The 11,620-nt window shown below is 56.3% G+C and overlaps 1 long non-coding RNA gene across 1 annotated transcript; it reads right to left on the minus strand.

Annotated features, from left to right (window-relative positions):
- Positions 1 to 2,352: 2,352 nt before the first annotated feature.
- On the minus strand, positions 2,353 to 9,674 carry LOC118025918. The gene is made up of 2 exons (XR_004683435.1): positions 9,226 to 9,674; positions 2,353 to 3,013 (listed from the first exon to the last, which is right to left on the minus strand). It is a non-coding gene; the product is annotated as an uncharacterized LOC118025918 (long non-coding RNA).
- Between the last annotated feature and the right edge of the window lie 1,946 nt (positions 9,675 to 11,620).

Consider the following 11,620-nt stretch of genomic DNA (forward strand, 5'->3'; position numbering starts at 1 on the left):
CCCTCTTTGGATCTGGGGTTGGGAGACCTCCTCTCCTCAGAGTTGTCCCCACAAAGATTTGTTCAACATCGCAGCCTCAAGGGAACTGGGTTGTGTCTCCAGAGCGGACCCGGGGCCCTGTGTCACAGGTTGGGACTGCAAGCTCTGCCTTTGTCCCCTCCAGCTCGGGGCTGTGAGGGGCAGCCCTCTGCACGCCCCTCTCCCTTCCTGGGATTCCCACCCTGGAGGGCGGGGTGGCGACGTGAGGCTGACGCAGTTGGGGGAAGGCTTGGCAGGCAGAGCTCGGTGCTCCAGGGGGAGGGCGGCTCAGACAGTGGTTAGCTTCGGAGTGGGGCTTAAGGGAGGGAAGGGGGGAAAGGGAGGGGGGCTCTCCTTCTCAAGGGGCCCTTTCATGTTGAAATCAACCAGCGTGAATGCTGGCGGCCCAGGAGCCCAGCCGGGGGAAATGTGAGAGCCCTCTTATCTCCCCTCTTGTCACAGCGCCGTCTGCGGTTCCCAGCCGGCCAGCGAGGATGCATTAGGAGAAGTGTCGGTGGGCAGGGGAAGGGGGGTGCCCGCATTAAGACCTTGGGCCAGACCCACTCACTTAAGGGCGCTGGGGGAAGCAGGTTTCAGATCCTCCAGGGGCTGGAGATGAGGGTGGACTGGAGGGCTCTGCATCTCGGAGCAAGAGGAAGACTGCAGGCTTGGGGGGAACAGGAAAGAAAGCCTCAGGTCCCACATCTCTACAGCATCCCCTCTCCCACTCTGGGTGTGCAGACCTGCTTACACACCTGCAGAAACAAGGAGCTCATTCCCTCTTGGGAGGGCCCTGGACTCATGGCGCCGGTTCCACCCTTGGATTCAGTGCGAATTTCTGGGCAGGAAACCTTGGACATTTGACCGGGGAGGCTGTGGCCCCACCTTCTCTGGGACACTTTCGGCCCAGGAGTGACCCCTGCTGTCCAGACAACCTTGGAGGCTGAGGGCTGAGCCTGCCAACTTCCCGTTGGGTGGCCCTTCCGGCCCCTTTCCAGCCCTCCTACCCAGCGATCCTGCGTTTCTCTGGAGATGGGCTGCGATGTTCTTGGTAAATCTGCTGCTGCAGGAGGGAAGTCGGGTGAGACCAACATCTGGACCGTTGGGGGCATTGTTGGCCCCCACAGCTGGAGGTTTCAGCAACCCATGTCTTCACACACGCCATTTACCCACGCAAGTTCCTGGCCCCCAACCCAGCTCTCACTGCCCAGGGCCCCAGGCCTCCTCCCCACAACTGCACAGGGCCCTCAGAAAACACGGTCAGGCCAGAGCTGAGGTCGTCCCAGCAGCCTCTGCTGCCCAAGAGAGGGAAGGGCATAGAGACCATGGAGCTCTGGGGAGGTATAGCTACCTGGAAAGCAGGACGAGGTGAAGGCGAGAGCGTGAGGAGGCCCCGGAGACAGCTTGGTGCAGGGAGAGGCGTGGGACTGTGGGCCTCTGGGTCCTGCCCCAGTTCTGCCAGGACCTGCTGGGTGACCTTCTGTCAGTCTGCTTCTCTGTCTTTGCAAGCGCCAAAAGGGAAGAATCCCCGAGCACATCACTGAAAATTGCCCCCTAGCCCTGTCGTGGTTTTATTCCTTGCATTTTTCTCCTTCACGGCATGTGTCACCATCTGAGATCCTCTTTCGCCTACCCTAGGACACCATCTCCATGAGGGCAGGGGACTTGTCTCCATCATCACTGGACCCCGAGCTCCACAAGAGACAAGATGGTCTCTCCAGCCTGCCCAGCGCCGGGCGCTCTCATTCCATTTGTGCCAAATGAGATTCTGGGCTCCAGCCAGGGAGGGAGGAACCCTGATGGGGGTGGCAGGTGCCTAACAAAGGCGAATTTTCTCCTGGAGCTGTGTAGGAGCGGACCTCGGGGTGGGCCCAAGGTGTGGAAGGTTAGACTGAGGCCCCAGGGAAAAGGCCACGGGCCTGGCTGTTGGGTCCCAAGACCCACTCAAGGCTCGATCTAACTCAGCCTGGGGGCAGGCCCTGGAAGGCAGGGACTGGGACTGATTGCTCCAGGTGTCCTAAGAACCAAGATCGGGACATGGCAGGGCAAAGGGACTCAGGCACTGTTTGCAGGTTGGAGACAATTAATTGCTCACCTTTTTGCACCCACCTTTCTGCCTCTCGGCTTTGCCCCAGGGACTTTCTGACACCTTCCCAAGTGGGCCCTGACATCCCCCACAGGCTGCCTGTTCTTTATGCATCACCCCATTGCTCCCCCACAACAATGGGCTAGGTATTATATTATTATCCTCATTCTACAAATGAGGAGATGGAGAGTCGGAGAGGCTCAATGACTTGCCCAAGGCCACACAGACAAGAAAGTACAGAGCCAGGATTTGAGCCAGGTCTGTGTTCTTCTTTTTACCCTGCCGCCTTCTGTAAAATGTGTTCAGGGCTCCAACTCAAATTGCCCAAAACACATGGGTTCTAGCCTCCGAAGTTTCCATACATTTTTGCTATCTCATCGCATCCTTGCTCTCTCACCCTGTGAGACGAGCGAGGCAGGCACCATTGCCCCATTTCACAGTCTGGAGAGGGGCCTCTAGTCACCCAGCCAGTAAGTGGCATCACTGGGACCTGAGTCCAAGTCATTCCCATGATAATCATGAGTCTTACCCTTTGCCTTTGGCCAGTCTGGCCTGAAGCTCTTGGCCCACTTCCTGGCCCAGGGCTCCTGCCCTCCCAGCCTGCAATCAACATCACCAACACCAGGAGCACCCCAGGGACCTGGCCCTGAACAGGCATTGCTCTTTTTAGCCCATACACAAGGGTCTTTCAGAGGCTTTTGCTGGGCCTCCAGTGAGGAGGCAGGTGACAGTGGGAAGGTGGGCAGGCTGCCATGCGTTGGGCAGAGAAGGCCAACTTTGGGGTTCCACAGAGTATCTATAAAGTTTGCTGGGCAGAGTAACCCACATCTGAGTGCATGTGAAGTCTCTGCTGGAGCTCCCTCCGCAGAGCTGATGGGCCCAGGGCATACGGACGGCAGCACAAAAGGCCTAAAAAGAGAACAGAAGGGCAGGATTAGAGAGGAGGGGTGTTCAGGGAAATTCTGGGTAGGAAATCACTAGAAAAGCTTTCAAAGGAAAGGACGAAGCCCTTGGCTTTGTGTATCAGGAGTGGCTCAGAGGACGCAGGCAATGGGAGGTGCCAGAGCCTGGCTCAGCAGAGTGCTGGCAGACCACGGGCAACTTTTATAGACATGATCTCCCCGCCTTCTTTTCCCCTCCCTTCAAGGAAGAAGAGATGGGACTGAGTAGTCCCATTTTCCAGAGTGGGTACCAGGCTCTGAAAAGGGACCTGAGAGAGCCAGGCTTGCATAGTTAGGAAGTGGGCAGATCTGGGCTATGAACCAGGTCAATCTGGTTTCAGAGCGCATGCTCCAAAATGCTCCAAAGGAGAAAAGGGAGAAAATGCCCTTGCATGGTGGCAGCTGACAGATCCCCTGAGCCCAGAGTTATGCACCTGGGGCTGGTGTAGCTCGGCCCTTGAGACATCCTGGGCAGCTGTAGCCCCTTCCTTGAGACACTTTAGGCTGCAAGGTAGGTGGAGGACATCAATCGAAACCCCTGCCTCCAACCCTCTTATGCTTAGGTCCTGTCTGCAACGTTCATGATCAGTGGCATTTCACTAGGCAGAAATAGGAGACGGCATTCCAGGCCAAGTGCACAGCCTGGGCAAAGGCATGGGGACTGGAGAGGCCATGGCAGGTGCAGGGCAGGTGAGACTAGGGCGGCCAGAGCAAGACCGTTGAGAGAGATGAGGAGAAAGGGGGGAAGCTGGTTGAGTCTTAGGCTGAAAAGGACCCCCAAGATTTTCTAGTCCAGATCCTTCCACTGGCTTGCACCCCTTATACAGCAGCCCTGGGCCACATGGTAAATGCCTGCTCCCCCTTCCCCCGGTCACCCTGCAGGATTTCCTGCAAGAAGTCAGAAGTGCCCTTACAGCTCATCTAGCCTGGTGCCTTCATTTGCAGATGGGGACACTGAGACCAAGAGAGGGAAAGTGACTCATGCAAGGCCACACAGCCAGCTAGTGGTAACCCGGGGGCAGGCTGTTTGTGGGCACTCAGTAAATATCCATTGAATTGAAGTTTGGAAGAGTCCAGGTAACCTGTGGTCAGAGAACTCTGTAGATACGCAGTAAGCCTCTCTCCTCCAGAGCGAGCATCCGCAGTTCCTGGGCCCCTCCTCAATATGTAGAGCAGTGCTGAACTAGGCACCTAGTAGGAACTCAACAAACATCTGTTGAATCAACAAAGGCCGGGTTGGAAAATGGTGGGACTTTAGGATGGTCATGAGGGCACTCAGGCTAAGGGGGCCCATGGGAGCTGATCCAGCCCTTGCTGCACGCACCAAGCCACGTGTCCTGGTGCAGGGCTGCAGACGCCCAAAGGAGGCACTTTTTGCTGACTTGTACTAGGACACTGTATAGGCTGGTGATGGTGCTGGGGGCCTCATAGGGCCAGAGAGAAAGTCAGTCTCCTCTGTAGGCTGCTCTCTCTCCTCCAAACAGGTATCCCTTTGGCCATGGCCCAGAACAGGAGAGATGCCTTCACCCTCCTAGACCCCAGCTATCAGTTAGCGCAGGAGCTCTCTGGGCCACCACATCCCACTGTGAACTCACACGAGTTTTCCCATCAGCTAATGCCAAATCCTTGGCTGCTCACTCTCTTGCTCACCCCCACATGGTGCACCGGCCTCTTAGGAGGTCTTTCCCCCAAACGTCCTCAGATTGTGTGTGCTTCAGAGGCACTGCCCTTCTGGAATCTTGAACAGCAAGGGGGCAAGCTTTTACAGATGGGGAAACCAAGGCTTAGAGAGGTGAAATAACTCGGTCAAGGTCACCCAGCAAGGACATCCTTACTTGGTTTTAAACTGAGATCTGTCTATGCCAAGGCTCATGCTTGGCCCATTGCTCCCCTGTAGGGCTCTCCCTCTGGATGCCTGATGGCAGGCCCTTGCCCATCCTGTCTGGTACAAGGTATCTGTGTCAAGTTGACATCAGAATCTCTGGCCATGTGCTATAGATGCCACCTGTGTGACTCTAGGCAGGAGCTCCCACCTGGCTTCTTAGTAGGGGACAGATGGACTTTTGTCCCACCCACTGGCCCTACCACTTAGAGCTATGGCAGGACTTCCAAGAGCAGCTCCCCAGTCTGTCCACCCTCCAGCCTGCTCAGGTTGGGCTCAAAGGCTGGGGAGTGTGCTCAGGAGCCAGGCCCTGACTGTATGAATTCCTGCTTCTAGTCTGGGCAGGATTTCCCTGGGAAGGGGGAGTCTGCAAATCCCAACCCTTCCCTAGAGGGAGCGTCAGCTCTAGCTCCATCCTAGGGTTGGCTTGGCAAGGCAGGTAGGCAGATGAGAAGAGGGTCTGCTGATGCCCTATTTCAGGAAGACCCCAGAGCCTTGTGGGGCAGGGGCTGCTTGCCTGGTGGGCTGATCTGACTCTGCCTGGGTGAGGGGGCAAGAAGGAGGCCACTCCACAGAAAATGGAACCCCCACGCACAAGTCCAGCCCTCATGCTGCTCACCTTCGGCAGGGTGGGCCAGAGGGTGCTGAAAGAAGCTCCAATTAGTTGGGGAGTCTCAACCGTTCAGGCTCTTGTTGGGGAATGAAGGGAATGAAGAATGCATGGCACAGCAAAAGATGGAGAGAGAAAGATAGTGTCAGATAGACAGAGGGGTGAGAGAATAGAGAGAGCGTAAGCCAGCGGATGAGCAAGGGAGACAATGGGAGTCAAGAGGCCTGGATTCTAGGCCCAGCTCTGTCATGTCTTGCATCATGCTCCCTGAGTGACCAGTCACTCCCTCTCTTTAGGCCTCTCAGTCCCATTTGTCAGGTTGTGGGGGGCAGGGGTAGGGCTGGCCCACCACCACCCCAGTTGCCCACCCAGCTTGACCTCAGTGGGGCCCTGGCCCTGCCACCACCCACTTCCTGCTGACCCTTCTGGAAGAATCAGGGATGAAGTCAAGACCCAGGGAGCCTTGCTACTTGGCCCGAGCATTCCCAGAAGTCTTAGATACTAACCCTATCATCGTCACCCCAAACGGGCGAAGGTGAAGGAAGGGAGAGTGAGGGGAGGAGTGTCCCACTTGTCCAGTCCCTCCTGGTGCCTTCCCAAACATCATCTTCCTCAATACTCGGAACTACCCTTCAAGGTGGGCCTTAGGACGCCTGAAGTGGGCACTCTTGCTAGCTCAAGGTTACAGAGTCAGTAGGCGGTGGAGCTGAGATAGAACACTCAGGTGGTAGTTTTGTGTCACTGCTCCAGGGTCCTGTCATGGCCGCAGCAGGGAGCCTCCCTCGCAGTTGGGCATTGTCACTCTGACTGACTGTTACCCTGTCCCACACGGGCCTGGCCACAAGGCAGGGGCTCTGGACAGGCTTATGGAAGTGAGCTAGACTGAAGGAGGTAGCCCAGAGAAGCCTTGGCAGGGGGGCGATCTGCCATGGGCGGTTGTGCCTCCCTGTTTCGGTGCCCCCTCCCCTGCCCAAAGTAGAGGTGCCTGGCATTGCCCCCGTCTTAGGATTCCGGGCAGGCCCAATTGACCCTGATGGTCCACGGGACCCTGCCGTTAGAGCTTCCATTGTCACTAGCGGGGGAGGGGGGAGAGTGAACATTGCTGCCCAGCATCCCAGAGCTGCCAACTGGGACCAGGTACAGAGCGGAGCAGGTTGCGAGCACCCAGAGTTGGAGCAAGAGAGGATGCAAGAGGCAGAAAGACAGACCCGGAGAGAGAGGGAAAAGAGGAAGCAGAGAAAAGTAGAGACAGACCAGAGCCAGGGAGACAGTGAGAACCAGCAAGAGAGAGACTCAGAGGCAGAAAAACATGCAGAAAGACAGAAAGAGAGAAACTGGAGAGAGACCCAGAATCATAGGGACAATGAGAGACAGAGAGGGAGGCCGCGCATAGGCCTAGAGGCAGAGAGACAGAGAAATGAAGAGGAAAACAAAGACAGAGAGAGGGAGACAGGGACAGAGACGTGGACAGAAGCAGTAGAAGGCAGAGGCCCAGAAGGGCAAAGAGAAGTGGCGGGGAGGGATGATGGCAGCCCCGAGCTGGAGGCCAGGCCTGAGCCATCCCAGCTCTGTCCAGGCTGGAGAGCCAGAACAGCAGGCCCCCTCCCAGGTTCCTGCTCCCTCCTCCCTACCTTTGCCTTGTGCTCCCCAGCCTTGTCCATTTGGGGCACACAGAGGACAAACAACACCATTTGTATGGCACAATGGGATAAGGCCTCACTGGGCCTTTCTGAGAGCTGAAGGGGTGAAGACCTCATCAGACTTGTAACCTGTTGGGCACAAGAGTTGGGAAGCCTTGTCCCCAGACACTGCCGGGATCCCGCCAGGGCACCAGAGCCAGTCCACAGCTGGGAGGGAAGACTCCAGAGCCCCACTTTGGTGCTTCCCCTTTCTCCTGGGGTTCTCAGTTTGCCCTGTGTTTTGGCGGCCCAGCATACCCAGTCCGCCGGCTGGGATGAGAAGCCACAGGGCAACGGGCCCAAGGCCACTGTGGGGCCCACCAGAAACCCATAGTCTGCTCCAGGTACAGCTGGCCACCCTTCTCCCGTCTCCTCCTATACTCATTTGTATACCCACCTCCCTCACCCTCTGCTCTGCCTTTTCTCTCACCTGACGTCTGCACCATCCTGACATGCTGCCTCCTTCCAGCCACCACCTATCCATTGGGCCCCAGATCCTATCTCCCCGCTGCCAGCCAGGTCGACCCCAGGAAGTCAGGCCTCTGGCCAAAATTTCAAAGGCTCCATGGCTACCAGCTACCTAAGCCCAGGAAGAGGGGCCTAGGACCCGCAGGAAAGCCTCTTTCTACCATCCGAGCTCTGCTTGACTGGGCTAGTCAGGGTAAGACCTAGCTCTGCCTTGCAGGCCTGGATCCCGCAAGGGTCAGTGTGAGGGCACCTCCCTCCCAGACATCACACTTTCCACTTTTCACCCTGCAACCTTGAAGCCCTCATGGTCTGCGTCTTCTCCTCTGGGTCCTGCAAGGCAAGGGCAGTGCGCACTCAGCCACCAGCCACCAGCCCTGCCCTGTGTCAGATGTTTAAGGTGATGGGACCCCAGAGCGCCATAGGACACAGGGGATTGAGCTTTCAGGCTCCAGGCTAAAGGGCTCAAGTGTGTGTGTGTGTGTGTGTATGTGTGTGTGTCCTGCACCCTAAGAGCACTACACTCCCAGTACACATCATGGGCTTTCAGCTGGGGTGGGGAAGAAGGGGACAGGTTCGGCTCTGAGGGCCTGGGGACCGTACTTGACCTGGTGAGGTCGGGCACCTGGCTCAGACCCAGAAGAAAGAATTCTCTCTCTCAGCGGGTATGTCTGCCTGGGGGTGGTGGGATGAGAGGAGAAGTCCAAAGCCCATTTACTCGCTGCCTACAGGGACAGAGAGACCAGGCCATTCTTGGTGGCATGGGAGAAGGACAGGTGTCTCTCCTCCACCGCCCCCCGCCCCCGCCATGCCCTCTGCCCTGCAGAAACTGGTGTGGTTGATGGTTGATGGTTGGGTTGCTCAGGGGCAGCATGGAAGGGAGACAGCTCCCAGTGGGTACCCAGGAGCCTGGCAGTGATTCTCTGGCCATACTTTCGGCCTTTTTCCAGACCACAGTTAGGCCCTTAGCTGGCATCTGAGGCCCCACGCAGCCAGGTCACCCCGCCTAAGGGGAAACACTATTTCCATGCTCTCTACCCATTACATTCTTGGAAATGCCGAGGCTCAGTCGGTGAGAATGTCTGGCTCAGATCTTCCTCAGCAGAGGCCCCAAGTGACCAAAGCCTGTTCCTAAAGAAGCCTTGCCAGCAGTGGAAAGAACCCCTTAATCCCACCCCGGGGCTCACTTGGCATGGCTGCCTCAAGGGTTGAGCTTTGTCTTTGTAGTCCGTGCGCCCGCAGGGCTGTCTGGCCAGCACCTGCCACACAGCCAACCCTTCTATTTCTCTAGAAGAGGCAGCATAATGTTGAAAACAGAACATTCACGTTTGTGACCCTTGGGTTTAAACCTAAGTAAGACCGGCCATCTCCTGGCCGTGTGACATTAAGCGAGTCCTTGAACTTCTCTCAGCCTCCACTTTCTCATCAGCCAAAATGAGGGTAAATGTCTAGTGCCTGTCTGCCTTACCTACCTCACAAGCCCTAGTTGGGGGGCGGTCATTTACTTAGCCATTAAAAAAAAAAAAGTTTTATCAAGTACCTACCATGTACCAGACACTCTTCTGGGGCCTCAGGGTGCTACCATGAGGACGGGGGAGAGAAATTCTTTGCCTTTGAAGAGCATCCTTTCTTGAGGCGGAATAGTCAATAAACAAACAGCTCGTAGAACATCAAGTGGTTGTAAGTACCGTAAAGATGAAGCCAAACGAGGGGGCGGAGGGTGAGGGCAGCGGGGCCCTGGCTCTGTCTTCCCCATCTTCCTGCCCTGCAGAGTCCACGTGGGTCCTGGCTTGTGAGTGGCCCAGACGGGCAGGCAGAGCAGGGCACTGATCTGAAAACCCAGTGGCCTGGCCTATTTCTGTCCTGGGGCCCTGGCCCTGATCCAACCCAGATCCCAGTCTCCCTTGCTTCCCCAGCTTCAATTCATGAGCTGGGCAGAAAGCCGGCTCTGCATTCCCTCCCGCCAGTCTCCTCAGCCACCTCCCAGCGGTCAGCCTGGGCAACCGCTCAGGCCTGCCCTCCCCGCCCCCCCACATAAGTGCTCGCCCTCCCCACCCTCATCTCCTACTCTGGGTACGAGTGGGGCTGCCGCTGTCCTCCGCCCAGCAAGCTAAAAGGCAGGAGCTCAGAATCAGCTGAGGCTTCACTGAAGGGGTACTAATGTCATCTCTCATCACGTGACGGGAGCGGAGGGAGCAATGAAATCAGCTGGGTTTCCCAGAGGCCCTCCACAGCTCCAGGCCTTCCCCACCAGCCTCCTCGCCAGGGTGCCAAGGCTGCTGTGGCATGGAGGGCGGAGCATCCGCAGGGCAGCCGAGGGAGGGTGGGGCTTTCGGCAGACTGGAGGGAAGCTGAAGTGGCGGAGCAGAGGGGTTTCCTCATGAGGCCCCTGCTCGAGGGCCTCGCGAGGGCCTTTCCCTCGGCAGCTATATCCGGGAGCTAGGGGCCGAGCGACGGTTCTCTAGGGGCCTAGCGACACTTCTCGTTACCCCTTCCCAATGTGTTTGCTTTTGCTTTTATGTGTTGGGGACTTAACATTGCTGGGGCTGCTACGCACGTTGAAAATTGTTGAGAAAGAAAGGTTTTTTCCTGTCTGCAAAAGTTAATCGAGCTTATTATAAAATTTGGGAGCTACAGAAAAGTACTAGGAAGACAAAAATACATTGCCTCCCGCCCACTACCCAGATATAATCCTTGTTCACATTTGGCTTTAATCCCTGCTGTCATTCTTCTCCGCCTCGGTCTAGAGCCCTGTGTCGTTGTACCGAGAGCTACACACACACACTTTAATATACTTAGGAACACACGTAATAATAATAGCTAGCTCTTACAGTAGGCCTGCTCGATGCTAAGCCTGGTCCTCTGTACTCTGCGTGCATTAACAGGATTATCCTCCCCAACAATCCTTAGAGGTAGGTGCTGTTATTAAGCCCGTGTGCCATCTGAGGAAACTGGGGGAAAGAGAGGTTGAATATCCAACCCAAGGTCATGCGTCTAGTAAGTGGCAGAGCGGGAAAATGTACCCAGACGATCTTCTTGACTTGGGCCATCTATGTGTTCAATCACAATACTAGACTGCCTTAACATGCATAAAGTGATACAATATATGTCCAAAAGATCGCATGCAATGTGCATGCCCGGTTTCAGAGACAGTAATGAAATGAGCATCTGTGGTGTCACCCACACCCCCAGCTTATGAAATAGAGCATCACCGTTCACGGGTTTTTTTGATGTTGTTTTTTTTTTTTCCCTTTCTGCCTCACAAGCTACCAGGCACATGTCCCTACATCACTCCAACTCTTAGATAGTATGACTCTTTAAACAGGAATGAGGATTCCTCCTCCGTGGCCTCCGAAATCCCCCTGGAATCTTGGGCCCACTGCTCTGCCCCTTCTGAGACAGGCCCCAGGACACACAGTGGCTGGCCAGCCGGGGTCGCTGGGTGGCCTGGGTAGCCCTACAGGCTCACCTTTTCTCTTGCTGATGCCCATCAGCCTATCCTCTGGCAGATGGGAGAGAACAGGAAGAAGAGATAAGGGGGAGAGGGGAAGGACAAGGGAGGGAGGGAGGAGGTGCGAGGTGCACACTCACTGAGCTACCGACGTGGGTCCTGGGACCCAGACTTTGGGACCTGAAGGGTTCTGGGAGAGTACAGGTGGGTTGTCCTCTCCAACTCAACTGTACGGCCCAATATGGGGGACTATGTCCTGCAAACGGGAGAGGTCAGTACAAAGCATTTCCATTGCAGGGGCGCGTGGGTGGCTCAGTGGGTTAAGCGTCTGCCTTCAGCTCAGGTCATGATCCCAGGGTCCTGGGATTGAGCCCCGCGTTGGGGTCCCTGCTCAGTGGGGAACTTGCTTCTCCCTCTCCCTCTGCTGCTCCCCCTGCTTGGGCTCTCTCTCTCTCTCTCTCTCTGTGTCAAATGAATAAATAAAATCT

The sequence above is a fragment of the Mirounga leonina genome, unplaced genomic scaffold (assembly GCF_011800145.1).
Source record: "Mirounga leonina isolate KUSES-001 unplaced genomic scaffold, KU_Mleo_1.0 Mir_204, whole genome shotgun sequence".
In the NCBI taxonomy this organism is placed as follows: Eukaryota; Metazoa; Chordata; class Mammalia; order Carnivora; family Phocidae; genus Mirounga; species Mirounga leonina.